This window comes from Pseudophryne corroboree, chromosome 4 (genome assembly GCF_028390025.1).
Source record: "Pseudophryne corroboree isolate aPseCor3 chromosome 4, aPseCor3.hap2, whole genome shotgun sequence".
NCBI classification, from domain to species: Eukaryota; Metazoa; Chordata; class Amphibia; order Anura; family Myobatrachidae; genus Pseudophryne; species Pseudophryne corroboree.
Window position 1 is genome coordinate 719,079,939 of NC_086447.1, and position 14,474 is coordinate 719,094,412.

The window sequence follows — 14,474 nt, forward strand, 5'->3', positions numbered from 1 at the left end:
TAGGCCCGAGGAGCAATATTGGCAGAAGGCCACGGGGAAAATAGGGGCTGAATGGTTAGCTGGGCTGTAGGGAGCTGCAGTCCTGGGTTGGCGTGCCGTCACCACTTTGGGGGTCCGGAGTAACCGTGGAGAGACTGTCCGGCCTCCTACGGTCGACCCCGTGATTCCGGAGTGGGCGGTGGCTCCCGTAGGGAATTAGGTTGTACCAGCGATTATCCTCCAGGCGCGAAGCAGCGGAATCGTCATCAGACCGGACTAGAGAGGTAACTCCCATTTCGTTCTATTGTCATACTGTTATCCTGTATTTGCTTGTACTGTTTGCTGGAGTTAGGTGAAGTAGCTAACCAAGTTGTATTGTTTAGAGTTTATAGTAAATTGGCTCAGTTCCGTTGTTTGCCATTTATTAGTTCGTAGGGAGGCTGCTGTAATTTTCTTTCCAGCAACAGCGACTCGCGGCAAGCAAGCTGACAAGAGGACCAGTGTGAGTATACTCTGTGGGTGTGTGTCTTAGTCCGCGTTGAGCGCCGGTTGCGAGACCCCGCTAGGCCTAGCGGGCTCACTTTCACCTAGGTGCGCAAGTGCCGAGTAGGTGACATTTGGGTGGCTGAGGCCCGCGGGCCAGTGATGACATTCACCTAACCGGTGAACGTCGCAGCCACCCCGGTGTGCCACTCTTCCCCTGTCGTGGAAAGGGTGGGCACACGGTGATAGTGTCTTTTCTTTCCTGTATCCGTTGGCCCTCCAGGCTGAGTCCCCGTTTAGAGGTCCCAAGGAGGAATTTTGCCCGGACAAAGCAAACCCGCGAGCTGGAAACGAAGAAAGCATTTTGAGGTAAGGAGTGCGGTACACCTGCACGGCAGCAGGCACCACAACGCATCGGCACCCTTACATTTGGCGTAGTCGGCAGGATCCCCTTGAAAGAATGGACCGAGAAGACAAGTCGGAGAGCGACAGTGATGAGTCTTGGGCCAAGCTGCCCATTGGGGCAGCCCTGAACCATCTCTACAAGTTTGATGGGCAGAATATGCCCCTGACGGAGTGGATCGAACAGTTGGAGACCACTATTGAACTCTACAGGATCCCGAAGAGCGTACAAGTGAACTTGGCGTTGAAGGTCTTAACTGGTGACGCCCGGAAGACGGTAAGGGTACGCCCCGAACGGCTCTGGAGAAGCCTGGCGGACGTCTTCAAAATTCTAAAGGGCGTATATGGAGAAAAGGCTACCACGACCACGCTAAAGAAGCACGTTTTTGCGCGTATTCAGAGGGAAGACGAGACCATCTCCCAATTCACTAACGCGATACAGGAATATATGACCGAGATCCAGACAAGGGAGGATGAGGATTTGATAACGGGGGATCCGGATTCCACCTTGAGGGGTATTCTAATAGGTGGACTAAGGAGTAGGTCCCTACGAAACTATCTTCAGGACAAGGTCGATGGGGATGACAAGCTCACCTTCTTTGAAGTATTGGGCATGGCGCTAAAGAAGAAAGAAAATGCGGAATTTAGTTCCAGCGCCGTGTCCACACAACAAACCCAACCGGTAGATAGAGTTCAGACGCCGAAGGTTAGTCCCTTGGAGGGCTGCATCAAAGAATTAACCACCACACTCCTTCTCGTCCAGGACGAAGTGTCCCAGTTGAGGCAGAGGGTGGAACGGGCAGAGAGTCGAGACGCCGACCAAGAGAAGAGGGGTTGGGATGACGAGGATCGTTATAAAGAAAAGTCCCCTCAGAAGAAAAGGGAACAGGAGACTACTGGACGTCGGGGAGGGGAGGTGCGCTCGAGGGGACCCCGCGAATTGGTGTGCTGGGAGTGTGAGGAGCCTGGACACTTTGCTTGGGACTGCCCGGTCCGCCGACATGGCAGAGAAGGGCGCAGGAGGCCTTTAAACTAAGGTCCCACGCGGTGGCGGGACAATCCGCGCGGGGGGGAAGGCGAGCGAGTAGATGTCGTCAACTCATCCGATTTGTTCGGTGAGTGTCCCACTGTAGTAGCAAAGTTGGGAGGGAGGGATCAACGTTGTCTTTTGGATACAGGGTCGCAAGTGTCCACTATGTCTGAGAAACGATTTAAAGAAGACTATGCCCATCTCACGACGACCAGTGTCAGGAATTGGGTGACCGTCGTGGCTGCAAACAATCTCCCCATTCCCATAAAGGGGGTCGTGTGGATCGAGGTGGAGGTGTATGGGCAATCTCTAGGGAAGAAAGGGTTTGTAGTGGTCAGTGGAGAAGAGTTCCAACATGGGCCAGTGATCCTGGGAATGAACATCCTTCGGAGTCTGGATCAAGTTCTCGTGCAAGACAAGGGCCCACAGTACTGGAAGTATCTCGGAGTGCAGAAACCGGTGCAGAAAGCTTTTCAAAGGGTCGTCCGGCGGAACGAAGAGGCCGCCTCTGTGGAGTCCTCACGTCCTCTAGACCTGATCAAGACACGGCATAATCAAAAGGTGAGGATCCCAGTGAGACAAGAGGTGGTCCTGGAATTACCCGTCCGTTCACAGCAGCGGTTGGAAGGGAGGGAGGTTGTGATAGAACCTTGTTGGTTCAGACAAGTGGAGGCCGGTTTGCTGCTGGCCAGAGTCGTAGCGGTGGTGAGGGATGGCGCTATACCCCTACGCATGTGCAACCTGGGAAACTCTCCGATCAAGATTCCGGCCAGGTCAGTGTTGGCTCATCTGGAGGCTATCCCTGAGGGTGGTATCGAACCAGGCCCCAGAGTTACCTTAAGGCCTGATGCATGTGAGCCTTGGACGCTGGCCATCACCATCGAGGAGAAACAGGAGCCCACCGCTGAATGGAATGGGAGAGTAATTCTGGAACAAATGGATGTATCGCTGGAGGGCCTTAGTAAAGCAGAGGTAGACAGGGTGGAGCAAATTCTGTGGGCACGACAGAAATCGTTTTCATGTAACGAGGAAGACTTCGGTCACACAACCGAGATAGAACATGAAATCAACACTGGAGACAGTTCGCCTGCTCGGGAGCGATATCGACAGATTCCCCCGAAGTTGTACCAGGAGGTCAAAACTATGATTCAACAAATGCTGACCAATGGTGTCAGCAAGAAGAGTAAGAGTCCATGGGCTACCCCAATTGTGTTGGTAAAGAAGAAGGATGGGACGACTCGATTTTGCGTGGATTACCGGATGTTGAACAGCTGCACCGTTCGGAACGCCTATCCGTTGCCCCGTATCGAGGAGTCACTGGCGGCTCTGGGAAAGTCTTGTTTCTTTTCCACACTGGATCTGGCCAGTGGGTACTGGCAGGTGCCCGTAGCGGAAAAAGACCAGGCGAAAACAGCATTTATCACTCCCATGGGACTCTTTGATTTCTGTCGAATGCCCTTCGGGCTCTCCAATGCACCGGCCACGTTCCAACGCCTTATGGAGCGCTGCCTCTGGGACTTGAACTTTGAGGCAATTCTTATCTATTTGGATGACATCATAGTGTTTGCCCCAACCTTGGAGGAACACTTGCATAGATTGGTGCTTCAATGACTGGAACAATACGGCCTCAAACTAAAACCGAGGAAGTGCCACCTCTTGAAGTCCAGTCTGGAATACCTGGGCCATGTGGTCTCAGAGGAAGGGGTGACGCCCACCCCCGACAAAATTGCCGCGGTCCAAGAATGGAAGACCCCGGGCAACGTGACGGAGTTGAGAGCATTTCTTGGATTGGTGGGTTACTACCGGCGGTTTATCCGGGACTTTGCCAAGATCGCGGGTCCACTACATGAACTATTGCGATGTGTTGCTACCGATGTACGGAATCGGGCGGTGGCATGGAATCAAGCGCAAGAGGATGCTTTTGCTTGTCTGAAACAGGCCCTCACCCAGGCCCCAGTACTGGCTTATGCCGACTTTGATAAGCCATTTATATTATACACCAACGGGAGTCACCAAGGCCTGGGGGCTGTACTCTCCCAGCTACAGGAGGTCCAGAAACGAGTTATTGCTTATGGGAGTCAGAGCCTCCGGGAATCAGAGCGGAATCCAGACAACTATAGCTCGTTCAAGCTGGAGCTGCTGGCGGTCGTCTGGGCAGTCACCGAAAAGTATGCGGAGTACCTGACCGCCGCCGACTTTGAAGTGGTCACGGATAACAACCCCCTGTCACACCTGAATACAGCCAAGTTGTGCGCTCTGGAACAGCGCTGGGTGGTTCGCTTGGCAAAATTCTCGTTTAAAATTCGATATTGCCCGGGAAAGGCAAATACGAATGCGGATGCCTTGTCCCGCTATCCAGTGGGGTTGCCTACTGGTCCCACAGATGAGGAGCGAGAAGGACAAGAGATCCCTGACCTTGCCAGGATGATTCCCATTTCAGCAGAGCCAAAGGTGACGTGCGGAATTCTGCTACAGAAGACCTTGCCGGACTGGGCTATAGAACAAGGGCAGGATCAGGAGGTACAGTGTGTACGCGGGTGGAAGGAACGGGATCACTGGCCTTCCTCTTCGGAGAGGCTACAACTTAGCCCATGGGGTAAGAAGCTGCTACATCAATGGGATCGGATGGCCATACGAGAAGGGGTGTTATGTCGTCAGACTTACCTTGAGCAAGAGCTTCGGAAGGTGTGGCAGATCGTTCTCCCTAGAGATTTAGCCCGTGATCTGGTGACCGAAGCACACGAAGAAGGGGCCCATTTTGGAGCGTAAAAGACGCTGCAATGGATCCGTCGTCAGTATTTCTTCCCAGGCTTGCAGACACTGGTTTAAGGTGTGTGCCGAACCTGTAGAAGGTGTGCTGTTACAAGGGGTGGTGAGCAATGGGCACCGGTATAGACCATTAGGACCACAAGACCTCTTGAGCTCTCATGGTGGACTATGTCTTGATAGGGGAATCGGTGCGTGGGTATCAATATGCTATTGTGATGACCGACCACTTTACCAAATTCACGGTAGTTGTCCCTACCATGGACCAGACCGCCGACACGGCGGCCAAGGCTATTGTTGAACATTTTATCCGCAGATATGGCTGCCCGGAGCGCATCCATTCTGATCAAGGTGCATGTTTCCAAGGTTGGGTAATGGAGCGGCTGTGCCGCACCTATGGCATGCACAAAGCAAGGACCACACCGTATCACCCGCAGGGAAATGGAGCCTGTGAGCGATTCAATCAGACATTGCTACAAATGTTGAGGGCCCTAGAAGCCGAAAAGAAGCGGCGCTGACCTGACTTTGTTCCGGAATTGGTGTGGGTGTATAACAAAAGGGTACACCGGACCACTGGGTTCTCACCGTATTTTTTGCTGTTTGGCCGACCAGGGAAGGAACTGCAAGACCTTGATCTGTCCCTACCAGTGGAGGATGATCAGTGGATGCACAGTGGATGGATTGAGGAGCAGAAACGTCGCCTGAAGTTTGCCAGGGATGTGGCGGCGGGGAACATTGGGTCCAAACTGCAACCCAGCCCTGGACGGACATTGGGAGGATCGTTTGCTGAGGGACAAAAAAAGGTGTTAGTCCGAGAGAAGCGACCTGGGAACAAGTTGAGTGAGCGATGGGAGGTGATGCCTTATATCGTACAGCGGCGGGTGTCTCCTGACAACCCAGTCTATGAGGTGAAGGCAGAAGATGGGAGTGGACGTGCCCGCACTATGCATCGGAACATGCTGCGCCCTTGCCTCTTTGAGGATTTGTCTCCCCTTGGAACAATCCCAGTGGCTACCCCTGGACTAGATGAAGATGATTGGTGGGTTCCTCCACCTGATGTGGCACAAGAGCCCCTGCCGTCGGAAAGATCAGCTGAGGTTGCGGATCCGGAGGGATCTGTTCCGCCCCCCGCGACTCTGCCTAGGTGTTCCACCCGAACGACATTGGGAGTACCAGCAGATCCAAACTTTGAGTGGGCGGCAGCTCACATCTTTGTAGGGACTACAAAGGAAACAGGGGGGGGAAATGTGAGGGGACACCAGGCTGGGGGAATGAGGGAGGTCTGTCACCTCCGTCTTCCCCGGACAGGCAGCGGCGGTACGCAACGGGAAATGGCGTTGCGGCGAGCTTCCGGCACAGAGGGGCTTGCATCCGCTGGGATTCAAGCCCCTCCAATCGCGTCGCGGCTATTTGAATTTGGCCCCGGGTGGGAGCCAATCGGGGCTCGCGCCCGGTCAGCCAATTGGAACGGGCCGCAACGAGCCAACCAGGGCTCGTCGCGTCATAGCGCCGCCCCCTCCCAGAGTCATATAACAGACGCTGCGGAGCGGTCAGTCGGGCGCCGGGGACTGAGCGGTGAAGAGCTCCAGAAGAAAGAAAAGGCGGCGGCCGTAAAGAAGAGGCGGCAGCGGCGGAAGAGAAGAAGCGGCGGTGGAAGAAAAGAAGAAGCGGCGGCCGGAAAGAAGAGGAAGCAGCAGCCGGAGCAGAAGAGAAGGCGGTGCCCGGGATCCAGCGCGGAGGTCCGGCGGAGAGTGCTGCAGTGCGTGGGTAGCAAAAGAGCTAACAAAGCTCCCCACTGCAGCCTCTCCCTGCGGTCCGGGTAAGCGGCCTTGTGCCGAGCGTCTATTCCCCTTAGACCACCAGGGTGTCGGGCATTAGGCCTTTGGGCACAGGCGGGCAATAGGCCCGAACAGCAGATAGGAGAAGGGGACCCGCATTCATTAAGTAATCCTGGCGTTAGGCCAGGATTGCTCTTGTCCCCAGTAGGCAGGCACTAGGCCTGAGGTGGCAGACAGGCACTAGGCCTGTGGCGCCAATAGGAGGAAGGAGGCCACAAATTATATAAATAGTCTTGGCATTAGGCCAAGACTATCTCCCTTGACAGGCAGGCACTAGGCCTGAGGTGACTGTCAGGCACTAGGCCTGTGGCATAGATAGGAGGAAGGAGGCCACCACTGGTGTAGTTGGGGTCCTGGCCAGAGGCCTAGACCACATCTTGCTTGAAAGGCAGGCACTAGGCCTGCGAATCCAGATAGGCGGGCATTAGGCCTGAGGAGCAATATTGGCAGAAGGCCACGGGGAAGATAGGGGCTGGATGGTTAGCTGGGCTGTAGGGAGCTGCAGTCCCGGGTTGGCGTGCCGTCACCACTTTGGGGGTCCGGAGTAACTGTGGAGAGACTGTCCGGCTTCCCACGGTCGACCCCGTGATTCCAGAGTGGGCGGTGGCTCCCGTAGGGAATTAGGTTGTACCAGCAATTATCCTTCAGGCGCGAAGCAGCGGAATCTTCATCAGACCGGACTAGAGAGGTAACTCCCATTTCGTTCTCTTGTCATACTGTTATCCTGTATTTGCTTGTACTGTTTGCTGGAGTTAGGTGAAGTAGCTAACCAAGTTGTATTGTTTAGAGTTTATAGTAAATTGGCTCAGTTCCGTTGTTTGCCATTTATTAGTTCGTAGGGAGGCTGCTGTCATTCTCTTTCCAGAAACAGCGACTCGCGGCAAGCAAGCTGACATGAGGACCAGTGTGAGTATACTCTGTGGGTGTGTGTCTTAGTCCGCGTTGAGCGCCGGTTGCGAGACCCCGCTAGGCCTAGCGGGCTCGCTTTCACCTGGGTGCGCAAGTGCCGAGTAGGTGACATTTGGGTGGCTGAGGCCCGCGGGCCAGTGATGACATTCACCTAACCAGTGGACGTCGCGGCCACCCCGGTGTGCCACTCTTCCCCCGTCGTGGAAGGGGTGGGCACACGGTGATAGTGTCTTTTCTTTCCTGTAGCCGTCGGCCCTCCAGGCTGAGTCCCCATTTAGAGGTCCCAAGGAGGAATTTCGCCCGGACAAAGCAAACCCGCGGGCTGGAAACGAAGAAAGCATCTTGAGGTAAGGAGTGCGGTACACCTGCACGGCAGCAGGCACCACATCGCAACGGCACCCTTACAAAGGCATATCTCAAAGTCTGATCCCTTCAAAGCATCATTACACAAAATAAGTGTAGGTTTTTAGATTCCTCATTGTTAGACAAGCTGTTCGAGCATCCTTCAGAAGCTAGGCCCATGAAACATCAAAGTTCATCTTTAGTCCCATCCTGGGAAGAATCTGAGTCTGAATTATCCTCACAGAAAGAGGGTGAAGCAGTGGGGGAGTCGGACAGTAAGGACACAATGTGAGATTTAGTGTAATAGTGTGGACTGTGCAATAGACACTTCACCTCCAGGACAGTGTGGAATCAGCTAAGCCTGATCGTATCTGTAGAGAAAGAACAGTTTTCTTTCCTTTGTCTCCATGGGTTCGGTATTTAATCCATGCCGTCGGGATTCCGGCGGTCAAATGACTGGCACCGGCATCCCGACAATCAAAATCCCGACTGCGGATGGGGTAAGTATTTCTCCCCTCCCCTCCCATAGCGCTCCTGGGGTGGCGGTTAGTGCTTACTCTTGGGGGGTGGAGGCAAGAGCTAAACATCCCCTAGTTCCTAACCCTAACCCCTCCTAGTGCCTAACCCAAACTCTCCCCTCAACGGGCCCTAACCCTCACCCCAGTACTCACCTTCGAAATGTCGGCTGCCGGTCTTCCACCATTCTCCTGAGTAGTGTCGGGATTCCGGCATCGTTCACATGACCGACCGGCGGGATGTTGAACGCATCCCATCTCTACAGTTGTATTCTTTGCTCTATGAGGCACAGACCAAACATGAACAAAAGTTTCAGGTAAGCTGCAGATTACTTATCCTTTGTGCCTAATTCAGACCTGATCGACGTAGTAAATTTGTTAGCTAATGGGCAAAACCATGTGCACTGCAGGGGGGCAGATGTAACATTTGCAGAGAGAGTTAGATTTGGGTGGGTTATATTGTTTCTGTGCAGTGTAAATTCTGGCTGCTTTATTTTTACACTGCAATTTAGATTTCAGTTTGAGCACACCACACCCAAATCTAATTCTCTCTGCACATGTTACATCTGCCCCACCCGCAGTGCACATGGCTTACCCGTTAACTAACAAATTTCCTGCTGCGATTAGATCTGAATTAGGCCTTTTATCTTCTGTCTAAGGTGGATATAGATATTTGGAAGTATTCATACTGTACATATACACCTAAGCTGAATGCTCCTATAGTGCATTTATTTAAGGCCATCACTATTCCAGACCTGAATGCTGCAGCTCTTAAGGATAGTACAGATAGTAAAATATTAAACATTCTTAAGTCTATTAGTGTCGCTCACCAAGAACATCTGAGAGCATACCTCCCAACATGACCCTCTCCAGGAGGGACAGAATGCTCTGCTCCTGGACTTCCCTCTTAATTTATGATTGCCATCACCTGTGCTGAAACACCTTTCTTATCAATTCACCTGTTCAGCACAGGTGCCGGCAATCATAAATTAAGAGAAAAGTCCAGAAGCAGAGCATTGTGTCCCTCCTGGAGAGGGTCATGTTGGGAGGTATGTGAGAGGTATCTGAATAGCTACTGGAGGCAGCTATGGCTCCATGTATTGTTGGGGCTAGAATTTCAACTTTGGTGGCTTCTGCTCATCAGAATCCCTGGCTCAAGATTAGAGGCAAATTCTGAATTTTGCCTTTCTCTGTTGATGTCTTATTCTGCCCAGAACTGGAAAAGATTATTAGCACAGTCACAGATAGGAAACTTGTGGCACTCCAGCTGCTGTGGAACTACACAGATTTGTAGTTCCACATCAGAGTTCCTTTCTGCTGGTGAAGTTTTCTAATGCACAAAACAATCATATTACGTACTACAAACAACATGGCAGAGGCAAGACACAGAAGACATTTCATTGAACTTGTTAGCTCCTATAATACATTTCAAGCATACTTGCCTACCTGACCCTCTCCATGAGGGAGAAAATGCTCTGTTCCTGGACATTCCTGGTAATGTATGATTGCCATCACCTGTGGTGAAACGCCTTTCTTATCCATTAACTAGCTCACCACAGGTGATGGCAATCATACATTACCAGGAAAGTCCAGGAACAGAGCATTTTCTCCCTCATGGAGAGGGTCAGGTAGGCAAGCATGATTTCAAGTGCCATATTTGGTTAAAAGAACATATCAGATCTCATACTCACCAAATTAAAGTGTGTCCATTTGTTCGGGGAGAGCAATTATTGGCTTTGTACATATACAATGACTCAGCTTCTGCTGCTCTTTTAACAATGATGAATCTATTAATACCAACAGTCATTACACCCATCTAAAAATGAATTAGGTGTGCATATCTGTAGAATGGTAATGAGACCAAATATACAATTGTTTCCGTCATAGCTGTGAGAAGTTTACATTCATATCCTCCTCCTCCCTAATCATATTTATTCCATATGTTTCCCAAAAATTGTCTCAGAATTAAACCAATGTCTATATAGCAGTGGTTTCTGTTTTATATAAATATAACAAAATGAAATGCAGCTCAGGAATGGGGGAAAGATATAAATAAGCAAATGCTCACTCAATCGATACTATATTATAAAAGGCTAATGCTGCTCCTCACCTCAGTGGGAGGAATTCAAGTGTTTTGTGACCCGACAGCCACTAGATGGTGCCCGACCGAGCAATTGAAGTGTTGCTTTTTTATAAAAATCAAATAGAAGGCCGGCCTGCCTTGAGAGTTTGGCCTCAAGCCTCTAGTTACGCCACTGCTCAGAATATTTAAGTACTGCAGTGAAGTGTTTTCTACTTCTTATTTGATGTTCCATATGTATTATAATAAGTAATAAAATAACTCATTGAGCCTGAGTCAGAATCACATACAGTCAGGGCCGTAACTAGGGGGGGCCTAAGGGGGCATGCGCCCCGGGTGCAGGTTTTGAGGGGGCGCCAAGGAGTTACAGAAGAGCAGGGTTTGTGTGTTTTTTTACCGTCAGTTCTGTGCTGCTCCATTGAGACAGCAGACAGCTCCAAGGGCAATGTATATGACCCACCCGTCTGCCCGCAGCTTGCTCCGACGCTGTGCGAGTGAGCTCCAGTACCTGGGATCTCTCCTATGTCGGCTACAGTCTTAAACTGTCTACTTTGCCATGCAGTGCTGAGACTAGCGTGCGGTGCACCATGCAAGCTATAGAAGCGCACTGTGCTCCCAGTTAGCAGTATCAACCTTCGCTTTGCCTCCCAGATAGGGGGATTTGGTGTACCTTAAAAGGGGGTGTAGTGCAGTGGGGTGGTATTCATGTGACCGGCGGTCGGGAGACCGACAGTCACATGACCTCCTCCAGCATCCCGACCCCTCACTATCCCGATGGTCGGCATGCCGAACAACAGGGACTATTTCCACTCGTGGGTGTCCACGACACCCATAGAGTGGGAATAGAACCCATGGCGACCGGAGGTCGCCACCGAGCCGGCAGCGTGGCGAGCGCAGTGAGCCCGCAAGGGGCTTGCTGCACTCGCCCCTTCCCGCTGGGATCCCAGCGTCGGTATGCTGACCGGCGGTCGGGCGGTCTGCTGACCGCCGGTCAGCCATACTACACCCGTGTAGTGATGTAGTGTACCATATAGGGTATGTAGTGTAGTAATGTATTGCAGTATATAGAGGCATATAGTGCATTAATGTGGTGTAGCATTTAAGGGGATGTAGTGTAGTGATGTAGTGTAGCATATAGGGTCTGTAGTGCAGTGCATAGGGGCATGTAGTGTAGTGATGTAGTTCAGCGTATAGGGGATGTAGTATAGTGATGTAGTGCAGTGGATAGGGGCATGTAGTGCAGTGATAAAGTGTTATGATATAGAGGGTCTTTCAGACCTGATCGCTCGCTAGCGTTTTTTGCAGTGCTACGATCAGATCAGAACTGCGCATGCGTATGCACCACAATGCACAGGCGCGTCACAGGGGTACAAAGCGGTTCGTTGCTCTGCGATGGGTTTGTGTGAAGAATCCATTTGCACGGCCGATCGCAAGGTGATTGACAGGAAGAAGGTGTTTGTCGGTGGCAACTGACCATTTTCTGGGAGTGTTCAGAGAAACGCAGGCGTGTCCATGCGTTTGCAGGGCGGGTGTCTGACGTCAATTCCAGCCCCGGACAGGCTGAAGTGATCGCAGCAGCTGAGTAAGTTCTGGGCTACTCAGAAACTGCTCAAATTTTTTTAGTACAGCTCGGCTGCACATGCGATCGCACACTTGCAAAGTTAAAATACACTCCCCGGTGGGCGGTGACTATGCGATCGCAGGAATGCAAAAAACAGCTAGCGAGTGATCAACTCTGAATGACCCCCATAGTGCATTGTATGGGGACACACAGAGGAGCATGTAGTTGAACACGCTGGAGGTGCATGTGACACATAGGGCATTTGAGGCACATAGCGGAATATTGTCCAGTAGTGTCCCCTTTTTTCAAAATGTTTGATAATCTGATTATTTTAGTCTGATATGGTTTGCTTGTTTGTTTGTTTTGTGTTTTGTTTTGTTTTTGTGTGGGGGGGCGCCAGATTACTGCTTTGCCCCGGATGACGAAAATCCTAGTTTCGGCCCTGATACAGTACAGTGCTGATGGTCACAGAGCTGAGTGTTTTTTGCTATTGCACCCAGGGCCGATGCATGTCTCTCTGCACCCTAGGCAAAGCTTCAGCCTAGCAACCCCTAACCTGCCAATCCCACCACCACCACCTCTCGGAGGGGAGATGCAGGTGGCAACTAGGTGGGTTGAGGTGAATTGCATCTTCATACCTCCCAACTGTCCCGATTTTCGCAGGATTTTTGGGACTGTCCCACTCACGGGCCGCAGTGGGGGGCAATTGGGAGGCTCCTGTCACTTGCTGCTCTGTAACGGTGAAAAGACGCAACTATTCACGGGAGACAGGGACTGGGGGCATGCCAGCAGCTCATAGAGTACTGAGCATGCCCCCTAAATGATGAAAACAGGGACGTGGCTTGCGATCGCGGCTCTTCCGTGAAGCCACATCCCCATTTCCATAGGCCACACCCACTTTTTGGTCATGTGCGGCTCTGAAGCGCGAGGGAGTCCCGCTTTAGCACTTGCAGATATTTGGAGGGGTGTAGTATGAGTGGCCGGCGGCTGGGATCCCGGGGGCCAGCATACCGGTGCCTGGATCCCAACTGCCGGCATACCGACAGCTGGGCGAGCACTAATGAGCCCCTTGCAGGGTTCGCTGCGCTCGCCACGCTGCGGGCATGGTGGCGCACTACACGCGCCACGGTATTTATTCTCCCTCCAGGGGGGTCGTGAACCCCCAAGAGGGAGAATATGTGTCGGCATGGTTGCCGAGATCTCGGCCGGCGGCATACTGAAGACCACCCATTTGGAGGTATGCATCTTTATACATATACAGAGAAAAGGACAACACTTTTAAAGTGAAAAAGTATATTGTAAACAAAGTCACTTTCACTGAGGCCAATTTCACATTTTTGCTGAGTGCATATATAATATATATATGCTTCTTCACATCATGGTATCTGGGTGTTGATAATGGGCCCGAAACGTCTACATACAGTATACGGATGTGACAAATAAAAATTGGATATATGGATATTTAAGAAGACTGGTGAGTGCTCTCTCTATACATGAATATACATGTATAAATGTATGTATATTCATGCATAGAGAGAGCACTCACCAGTCTTCTTAAATATCCATAGATCCAGGGGCGGATTGGGAACAGAAAGCGGCACTGGAAAAATTTGTACTAGTGGCCCCACATGGACAGCACCAGAGGTGTAAGGTCTAGCCATGGGCCATGGCAGTAGCACCCTCCCCCCAAGACTTTCCAGATAGTGGGGATGTCCAGCATCAAGGGGAAGTTAAAAGGAAATAAAATTAAATGTTATGAGCACTTTATATGATACACCTTTAGAATTTAGGAAACTATAATTCTTTAGAAAGATATATTTTCTTGCTTATTACACCAACCGTATCCCAATCACTATTCACTCAGTCTTATATGTCAGCCAAGCAGGCAGACAGAGCATACACTAGATCATCTGCAATCACTGGCTAAGTTGCAAAGTCATTTTCATATATATGCAAATTGTTTGGCATCTTATTCATTATGTCTATAAATAGGACCACATGTCCTCAAACAAAACAGGCCCCACTGGTGCGTCGGCCCACCGGGAATCTTCCCTGTAGACCCTATGGCCAATCCGCCTCTGCATAGATCCAATTTTTGTTTGTCACATCCGTATATGTATTTTTCTCTGTATATGTATAATGATGCATATAAAGATACCATTCACTGTGGACCTCCCCCAGTGACTAATTGATTAATTAGTTTTGTGGGGGGCGTGACTGCCTCTATGGTATTTATGGTTCCACAGTGAGTGACTGGTGCAGGGGAGGTAGCAGCCTGTATCTACTGTATGGTCTTGGCAAATGTCCTGGTAGGGACCGAAACGTTGACAGTGACCCTGTAAACATGATGAGGTATTAAATTCACTCCTTTTTTCACCTTGGACAAGACTGGTGAGTGCATTCTTTGAAAAACTTTGCTATTATTGGGACCTGACTCGGTCTGGATTATGCACCCCAGCAGATGTGGATGATATTAATTGTGAGTGCAACTCTTTGGATTAAGGATATATATGGAGCAGAAGGGCAAAAGCTCGCTTGATCTTGATTTTCAGTATGAATACAGACCGTG